The 10,107-nt window shown below is 40.9% G+C and overlaps 1 long non-coding RNA gene across 1 annotated transcript in view; it reads right to left on the bottom strand.

The window, feature by feature from the left end:
• LOC118784010 overlaps positions 1-398 on the bottom strand; it is a 1,051-nt gene extending 653 nt beyond the window's left edge. The window contains exon 1 of the long non-coding RNA XR_005005217.1: positions 124-398. This is a non-coding gene — a long non-coding RNA (uncharacterized LOC118784010). The remainder of the gene's footprint in view (positions 1-123) is intronic.
• Between the last annotated feature and the right edge of the window lie 9,709 nt (positions 399-10,107).

Here is a 10,107-nt window from a genome sequence, read left to right as displayed (position 1 = left end):
AAATGAATGAACTTTTCACTGCGTCACTATGAAATGGCAGTGTTTTTATTCTGGCTCCATGTGAAGGCAGTGTTCCGGGGCAGGCTGAGCCCACTCGGTACACTGCTTGGCCTCCTGCCTCACCTTCATAGGGGAATCTCTGTGATGGAATGTGGAGGGCCTCTCCCTGAAAGGTGTACTGCACTGCTGTTCCCTTGTTATGGGGCTCTCTGAAGAACACGTAGGCATGTCCGCCCCTCTGGCATTCCCAGTGGGGCGATGGCGGGGGCGAGGGGGTGCGCGAGCAGTCAGGGAACGGGTCGTGCCTTCCTTTTCTCCAGATCTCTGTGTCATTTTTGGCAGCCCCTTGGGTGACCGTTGCCCAAACGGCCTTCACTTTTTCTGCACACTCATGTTCCGTACAGGTCACACACCCAAGAAACCCAGACTGTCCTGCCACGTAAACCACACAAAATGCATGGATGAATCTCTATGGAGGTGCCGTATTTTACAAAAGAAATATTAAAGAAACCCAAAATGTACACAGCTAAACTGCTAAAACTGCTGCCTTGCAATAGCAGGCTGTTGGGTATTTGGACTGATCGTCAGAGGCAATAAAAATTTGCTATGTCGGCAACACTGAGCCCTTGCTGTTAAACTACGATAAATCCAGCTCATTTCGACTGCATGAACCTACAGTAAGGTGTGTCATGAATGAAGACTGCAGTAACAATGGGGTTGTTCATAAAAGGGCTGGACCATTACTTGGAGGGTACTTTTTCTACACGATTTCAAAGTAAAAAAAAATGGTTAGTTATTTCACGTTTTGGATTAAGGCGACCACTTGATTTGCTTATAATCTTTAATCGCCAAAGTAGTATTTACCTCAAAGACGAGACAAAGTGCAGTATGTCCTACACACACCTGCGGTCATTTTACACCTACGCGGTGTTTGTCAACAACGTAGCCTACCCACTACATGTCCAACTGTGTCAAAAATAAACCTTCGCAAAGTTGTTTTCAAAACCTACACAACATTTTTGTTTTATTTAAATCTGAAATTGAGGTAACTTTTCGGTCAAATAGTTCGAATGATTAGCGTGACCAGAAGTATGCGCACAGCGCATGTCGCTGTACAGGCCATTTCTATCTCTATTAATGTAATAATTCTATTGGTTTTACAGTCACACACACAGCCTACATATTCATCGAACAGGTATCATATGGTGTGTTTTCAAATACAAACAAAGCATTGTCTGCATCACTCACTTCCTCTTGTCTTTGCTGGATCCGAACAGCTGCTGGCCACCAGAAGCATCAGGCAAAATACTAGATATTATGTAAAAAAAAGTGTTAATAATAATAATATTGTTGTTGTTATTAAGCTATTTTAATTTAATTAATTGTAGTGATATCTTATGTAGTTAATTACATAAGAAAGAGAGCACGGTCAATATTTACTCAGGCATCAAACACGTCAACGTGTTTGCTTAACATCACAATTTAGCTATGGCTAGTGCTTATGGTTGTCAATGTATAATGAAATAATTAGATAACTACATACAGGTTGATAGAGCTGTCCACAGAGTCACTGCATTTACACAGTGACAGAAAACGTGCCGTTAACTTACTGTGTCGATGCCTTCCCCTGGCCATCACAGAGCTTCTCAGATCGTGGCCAGCCACAATCCGCTACCGCACCGGCTGTATATAACACAGAAAACGTTTAAACTTCCCTTAAAGGGACAAAACGGAAATCAAACATTGGAAGTTTTCCCCCAAGGAGACTGCTAATTTATTATACCTAATTTTTTCTAGTCCACCTAAAATCCAAAAAAAAAGATTATTCTTTAGTTTTGCAAAAAACATTGCTTTCATCTTGTTAGTAGGCTAATGATAAAAGTGATTATCCTTTATTTATTAAGATAGCTGGTTGGACTGTCAAATGGACAATCAAATGGACTGTCCCCACTAAAATAATGAACATTCATATAACACAAATGAAGACGGCTACATATCCCCTATAGATGTCAGTGAAATTTTAATTTAGATTAGTCAGCAAGGTCGGACTGAGCCGCTCGGTCGCAGAAAGAGCAGCTCAATACTCAGTACTATCAAGAGCGCAGATGGGGTTGGACCACATGGCTCAGTCTATACTCATTTTGCTAGTAATTAAAAGCGTGAACAAGCAACATCTGATAGTGGCCGTAGGCTATTTAAAATTGCACCGATACTGCGATGTTTTACTTCATTCACCCGCAATCTGAACACCACAAAATAAGGTACCTTTTCTTTCCGTTTTTTTTTTTTCGAAAAATGCGTTTTTCCAATATACTGCATGCCTTTTCCATGCTTTACAATATACTTAACATTTTAACATTTGTAAAAACTTAAATGGACATGCCAAAAGAGATCTGAACAATTTAAAAAACGGGAGAATTGACAAATATCTGTATCAGTGGTGCGGTAAAAGGGAAAAGGAAAAGGTAAAATGGATCTGTTAAACTCGCATTACCAATACTCTAACCAGGTAAGGGTAAATACCTACATCATATTTTGTGCAGACGGAAATAATAGGTTTCCATTGTTCCCATGTAGATTTTGGTTTGTAAGTTTGTAAATTAATCTAGAAGTTGCATAGAAGCATTCCATGACAGGTAAAACCGTTTTGCCAGCAAGCTGGAGATCTTAGTTAACTCGCAAGATAGCTAACAAGAGTTTAACAATCACAAACGTGCTATTGTCCCACACTAAAACAACCATTATTAAATACATAACTAGTAAATTGCATAATCACAAACTTCGCTAACACCAGCTCTCGCGTATCTCTCGGATACAGCGATAACTCACTGAGAAGCGAAAATATGTTGACAAGCCATGGATTACCAAGGGGATAGAGAATGCATGTAAAAAAGAAAAATGCATTATATAGGAGATTTTTAAAACAGAGAACAAAAGAAGCAGAGAACAAATATAAGATATATAAAAATAAATTGATAAGTATTATGAGATGTAATAAAAAGGAGCATTATCATAAACTATTGGAGCAGTATAGGAGCAACACTCAAGGAACATGGAGAGTGCTTACCAGCATAATTAAAAAGGGTACTGGAAAAGCAGATAGTCCAACTTACTTTGTAAAAGATTACAATTATAAACAAAATAAAAGACATTGCCAATGAATTTAATGAAGATAAAAAGGTTTATCTTCTTATTTGGGTTGCCGATACCTGCTTTTGGAACATACATTTATTTCTGCTAGTTGTGCTACTAAAATTAGCAGGAAAATTTGAAGTCAATCATCGTAATTATCAATCAAGATACAGGTTATGTTGGTTTTATATCGATTAAAGATTCAACTTTGTAATATCGCTGCATATAATCGAATGACATATTAGCGATACAATGTCTCTACCAGCTTGAACCTACTGAAACTTGGTCATGCAGCACTTCTAAAACTGTGACTCAAAGTATGGCTTTCGCCTGTGTTGCACTCTGCCTCACTTGGATAAAAGCGTCTGCCAAATGAATAAAATGTAAATGTAATATGTCTTCAGAAAATATATCCAATAAATTGTGTAGCTCTCTCGGTTCTCTTTCTGCGATAGCCTATATATGAACATGTCGGGGTTTTTTCCATACTGCGAGCAATGAGAAAGAAGCTACTTAGTCGAAGTTTGCATTGCAACCTCCTCAACCCCGCCTGGAAACTCAAGTTCAAGGCCTTTGCACACCAAGTCCATATTTTTCGTATGCGTTTTTTTAATCCTTCATCCGATAAAAATCGTTACGCACAGAAACCTTGCACACAATGCGTTTTATTAGTCTATTCGTTGCGAAATTTCGTAGTACGAGACACAATGGAGTCGTTAAGCAGTGAGGATGATTTTGTGGTCCTTTCACTTCTTGAAAGTAGAAAAAAGAAAATATTGGGTCCATCCAATCCTGAGAATGCGTCAAGAGGAAGGAGAGTTTGACCTGCTAATAAAGGAGCTGCGAAATTATCCCGATCGTTTCCAGGTCTATTTCAGGATGTCAGTGGTCCAGTCTGATACGCTGCTAGCAATACTGGAACCACACATTAAAAAGAAGACCACCAGTTTCCGCGATCCAGTTGATCCCGAACAGCGGCTGGCAATATGGTGTGTACACACACACACACACACACACACACACACACACACACACACACACACACACACACACACAAACACTGTAACATAAAGTATCATGGTCACCGATGCGAAAAAACGCAGAAAATCGAACATGTTACGAAAACTTTAATGACGGACGAAAGTTTCGGAGTCGGTGTGTAATAGGTTATTTAGTGGTATCATAACATTATTTACATCATTTATAACCATATTTTCTTTTCATAAGCGCGGAGCACAACGACAGCGTCGTACAATTAGGCTGGAATTTGCACGAAAGCTCGCAAAGAGTTTACAAAAATAACTTTAATATAGAGAAAGCATTAAAACTTAAAACTCACCATGAAGAGTCGATGGAGACTGAGCAGAGTGCAGTGGAACCGGTGCGGCGGAACGCGCCTCGCCCCTTCTGGGGCTGCGGGTGAACGCGCACAGGCGGAACTCAGGGGTTTCAAAAAGTCACCGGCTTTCCGGTGGAACTGCCCACTTTAGAAAAAAAAAAGAATCTGTTTCCGTGTGAAATGTTCCTTTACAAATTCACGTTTTTACCAAAATGTTTCTTTTTCTAAAGATGGAAATCAATCGATTTTTTTTATTTATAATCAATGAAGACATGTTAACATGTGGTGAGCCACATAAAACTGACTGACTTGTAAAGGGTTAAATTGCTTCTAATAATGATTGAGCACTTTGTCGCCCAATCGGTGACTGTCAAGACCTGTAAACCTATTAAAAACAGTGGTAGAGGGCGGGACGTTTGTGACATGAGAGAGAAGAAAATGGCGGCTAGCTAAGGAAGCAGGTAAAAAAAAAGTTTGATTGTGATAACGTAACAAAAAGTTAGTAGCTGCGAAGCAGAGTTGTGCGAGTTCGTGTAGACTGTGGAGACGCGAGGAAACGGACGGCGGCTGGCGTGTTGGACGTGAACGGACGGTGCTGCAGCAGCGGCGGGATCCGCGGTGAATTTGTTGGGCGTTTGGGCGTTTCTCCCTCCCCTTTCTCCCACCCCCTCCTGTGAGTATTCCCTGCCACTCGGCTCCATCCACTTTAGCACTGGGCTTAAGGAGGAACGCAGCTTTAAGGCGAGATCTGCGCTGCTGTTCAACGTACACCGTGGCACTGCGCTATCATTCTTCAATAAGCGGAACGGACACTGTTGCTGGTTTAAATGAGTGGAAATTTACGAACTTCATACGAACTGTGTAACTGAATATATGAAGGACTGAGCAATATCATTGTGAATTATACTGTTGTGAAATGTTGGTTATATGGCTGGAAGAGAAGATTGAGTGCGGTTACAGTCCGATTTCGAGTTAACATTCAAATAGTTCCAGTGGGTTACCTTTTAGAAGCGCAGCCTAATGCCTTATGTTTTTTTTTTCAACAGCAGAGTCAAAGCAGTTTAGGGAGGATATTTCTCATTGAAATAGAAATACGGTTATTTTATTGTCCCGAGACACCAAGAAACTCCACCGGTGTGAGAAAAGAAAGGGTGCACGTATTGATTTATCTGATTTAAGTTTGTACTGTATCAAGGTGTTTGGATACACAGTGAAGATTTCTTTTCCTGTTGTGGTGTGTGTGTGTGTGTGTGTGTGTGTGTGTGTGTGTGTGTCGGAAACTAACTGCTGGGTTAAGTTTAAATAAATTTGTTATTGTTCCAGTTTACCATTCGACTAGTTTTGTCTGCTAGCTGGAGAGAAAGGGTGGGAAACTCAGGTGGGTACACATTCCGGAGGCTCACTCCTCTTACTTGTAAATTGCGTCGTGGTTTAGAAATTAATTGTTTTAAGGAGGTTGACACTCAGATCTAGCTTTCCTCTGAGTAAAACTAAACTATTACCCTCCCTACACGGGTTCAGTCTACCCGTTACATATATTTATAACATAGCACGTATTTTTGTCAATAAATTGGATTTGAGGTCAAGTTTCGCACTTGTATTAACGCAAGTCTGCTTATACAAAACTGTTGCTTATGTAATCAGGTTTTTAAAAAGTACTTTGTTACTGTATGAAACTTCACCAAATCCTGAATAAACATGGTTGCTATTTTGTTTTATGTTTAACATGTTTAATATTAACACTGAGGAGGCTGCGGTTTGTCGTCGTCACCATTGCGTCACTGTCTGCGGTTGCTGATTGAGGAGTGGTATGAATGTTAGAGTAGCTGAATCACAAAAGTCTATTTTTTGAAATAAAAACGACACAAATGTCCCAAAACGCAGCCATGATTAAGTATTTAGGGTTAGTTAACAAACAAATATTTTGTTGTTCAAATAGAGATGCTGTAATTTCATATTTTATACATTTTGTGTTGGACACGTGTCTCATACAGTGCTGCGATCTTTCCTTTGATTGCAGGCTACTGATGGTCGGAGTGTATGAAAGCTGCATGTCACAGACTTTTCGTTTTATGTTAACTTGTACATGCGGTATCGCTCCACTACCCCTGAATATAAAAAGAGCAACCAGACCATCAGTGTGGTCATGGTTCCTCCAAGCGACGCAGACACACGAACTCAGTGCGGAGTACAGAGGCTAACGGAGGTGCAGCTAGCAGACACGCCCCCGTTACTTATGACTGGTAGAAAGTCTGTAGATGTCATAACATCTTGCTTTCACAGAGTAATAGTGTTCAGCCTCTGAGATATAGCCGGCCTCGTGTCACTAATAATGCGATACTGTAGTAATTGTGCTAGTCCCTTTGAAGTCCATATCACCCCACCACACTATCACAGCGCTATTCGGCGATATTCACACTCTCGGGTATTGCAGTGGCAATCGTGCAAAAGGATGCCGATCAGTCTTTAAAATGGCTGCTAATTACCTTCCCATACGAGACACTACAATAACATTTTTATGCTCTTTTTACACACATTGCATAGCAACATTGTATCTTACACTGCTGAAATGCAACATACCGCCTAAACTTTTATTTATAAAATGTCTTTGCTGTAATAACAGGAAGTGAGCGGAGCTTCTTGTTCTGACTGCGGTTATATTCATTTTATTTTCCCAAAGGAGTGTTTGCAACCTGCTTTCATAATTCATAATTCCTGGTATCAGTGAAATGTCTGTCACTCCAGTCACTCTCGCTCTGAAAATGAAGTGTTCGAGGCACATGACCAGTGGTTAAAAGCAGCGCCGCTCACCCTGGGAGGATCCCTCTCACTCTCTCTCCGTAAGGCTGGCTCACCCTGGGAGGATCCCTCTCGCTCTCTCTCTGTAAGGCTGGCTCACCCTGGGAGGATCCCTCTCACTCTCTCTCTGTAAGGCTGGCTCACCCTGGGAGGATCCCTCTCGCTCTCTCTCTGTAAGGCTGGCTCACCCTGGGAGGATCCCTCTCGCTCTCTCTCTCTCTCCGTAAGGCTGGCTCACCCTGGGAGGATCCCTCTCGCTCTCTCTCTGTAAGGCTGGCTCACCCTGGGAGGATCCCTCTCGCTCTCTCTCTCTCTCCGTAAGGCTGGCTCACCCTGGAAGGATTCCTCTCGCTCTCTCTCTGTAAGGCTGGCTCACCCTGGAAGGATTCCTCTCGCTCTCTCTCTGTAAGGCTGGCTCACCCTGGGAGGATCCCTCTGGAGGGACTGGAGGGCATGTCCAGGTGCTTCAAATCTGAAAGCAGCGCTTGGCTTTGAATCACTGGTCAGCAGGTAAATGGACTGATTTCTCCGGGAGACGCAGTGCCATGTCTCTGCTGGGGAAGTGCAGGGGCCACACTCTGGCAGGGCGTCCTGCTTGTCAGCTCCGGGCCACAGCGGGGTGTCACTCTGGCAGGGCGTCACTCTGGCAGGGCGTCCTTCTTGTCAGCTCCGGGCCACAGCGGGGTGTCACTCTGGCAGGGCGTCCTGCGTGTCAGCTCCGGGCCACAGCGGGGTGTCACTCTGGCAGGGCGTCCTGCGTGTCAGCTCCGGGCAGGGTCTCCTCTCCCTTCTCTGAACACCAGACTTTGGTCACACTTGAACTTTTTTTTAAATTAACGTAATACTATATAGACTATTACGTAAGTAAATAATATTTATTTTTGAATAATTACAGTGCCTGTATTATTACCACAATTGCTAGAATAAAAGAATTTATGTGGAGTGAAATCATTAGTAGATTTCACCTCAAAGCGCCGTTCATGTCACGCCATCTTCTTGTTTTTTCCTTTAAGAACTTCTGGTTATTTACGTATGGAAAAAACCGCAAGTGGGCTACTCATCGGATAAACGTGTCCTGTTAGGGGTTCGGCTGTGATATTGAGCTGCCACAGAAATGAAACATTTTAAGATGCAGGTCGATGTGCTATTTTTAGAATTTCTACGATGTCGTCCCCAAATTTGGTTTCTTTTCTTTTTTGCGTAACCCAAAACAAATGTCGTCAATTGTACGCATAGGCTAACTCTTCTCTTTGCATTAAACGGAGCTGAAACGCGACTTTCATAACATCATCTGATCATGCGTTGGAAGTTGGCTGAAAGTTAGCAGCGTTTTCACTCGGACTTCTGAAGGAAGGAAATAGGCATATTTTACGAAAATGTTATTTTAATGTTTAAGTGTTTAATGTGTTAAATGCTGCTTAAACTTGCACGGCCTATCATTTTTAATTGTAGTTAATAAATGTAGTCAAATATTTAGCTTAATTGGTTCAAAACGATGATAAAACGCGATAAACGCAGCATGTTCATTTTACACGGAAGAATCGTTTCTTGGTTCACAGAAAAAATGTTCTGTGGTTATTTCTGATAAATCAGTAGAAAAGGAGAAATGAACCGTCGTGGTATTTTAGATTGGTGATATTTATGTCCGCTAGTCATCCTTTATCCTTCACACATCACCCACGTCATTGCGGGATACCGTAGGCCTAATCCTGGTGGTAAAACTGAGGCGTATCCAAACCCTTTCTTTTCCAGTTAATGGCCAAAAATTCACTCACTCTCCAGGGAACACCTGCCAGAGTACTGCGAACAAACAAAAACACCTGTGTCTTATTTCAGATCATAAAAAATGCATATACAAATATATCACAATCCATGAAAAATCTAAACGAATAAATACTGTATTTGTACGTTTCACAAATGAAAATCGATGTGCAGGCTATGATTTATTTTATATATGTTATATTTTAACATTTTACAGGCTGAAATAATATATAGGCTAAGCATTGTATTTATATTATGCTATGTATTTCAGTCTGTACAACAACAGTCTGTGCAACATTTTTAAAACATCCAAACAATTATTTTAAAAACATATTAAAATCAATAATATATCAAGGATTAAAAACGTATACACTCTTAAACTGCAGTCCCGTTAGACTCCTTACAATCTTATTTGAACGCTAGGTTTTGTGTTATTTTCCAACAACTCGCGAAAATCTCAACTGAAATTAATGTCTAAATTTCACTGATAGATGGCAACTTTATAATATTTTAAGTCCGCATATTTTGCGAATCAAGATTCTTCCTTGTGAAAATTATTCTGGACGATTGTGTTGCTGTTTTCCAGGCAAGGAATTTTTTCATGGATGAAACTGCACGCTCTGATTGTTGAAACGAAAACGGTCTTCAAGGTACGCTTCTTGTGCAATAGATTTTAGGCTCAAGTTAGAGCACACATTTTATATTTTCTGCTTATGGCGATAGGTGACGTTTTGTCGATCGCTGGTTAACAGTTTACGGGTTCCTCATACTACTATAATACTACTATACTGGGAGGAATGGACTTCCTCAATTTCTTCGTTATTCACTTTCCCACGTCAGTTATATCAACATACCACTCTAACATATTTAAAACGTTTTTTTTTTTCTGTAAGCTGCTGCAACAAAATTATTGTAGAAAGTTTTGCTTGGATCCGTCTAAACGAATCTGGTACTTGGGCCCCTCCAAGGGGTGGCCATGCCATCTCGCCCCCCACAAAAAATGACTAGCCACCCCACTAGCCATTTTTTACATTTATTTAGGCTATTTGTAATAAATGTAATGTATTATACCTGTA

Source organism: Megalops cyprinoides, chromosome 10 (genome assembly GCF_013368585.1).
Source record: "Megalops cyprinoides isolate fMegCyp1 chromosome 10, fMegCyp1.pri, whole genome shotgun sequence".
Lineage (NCBI taxonomy): Eukaryota > Metazoa > Chordata > Actinopteri > Elopiformes > Megalopidae > Megalops > Megalops cyprinoides.
The sequence above is the reverse complement of the archived record's forward strand: the minus strand, read 5'-3'. Positions and strand labels throughout refer to the sequence as shown.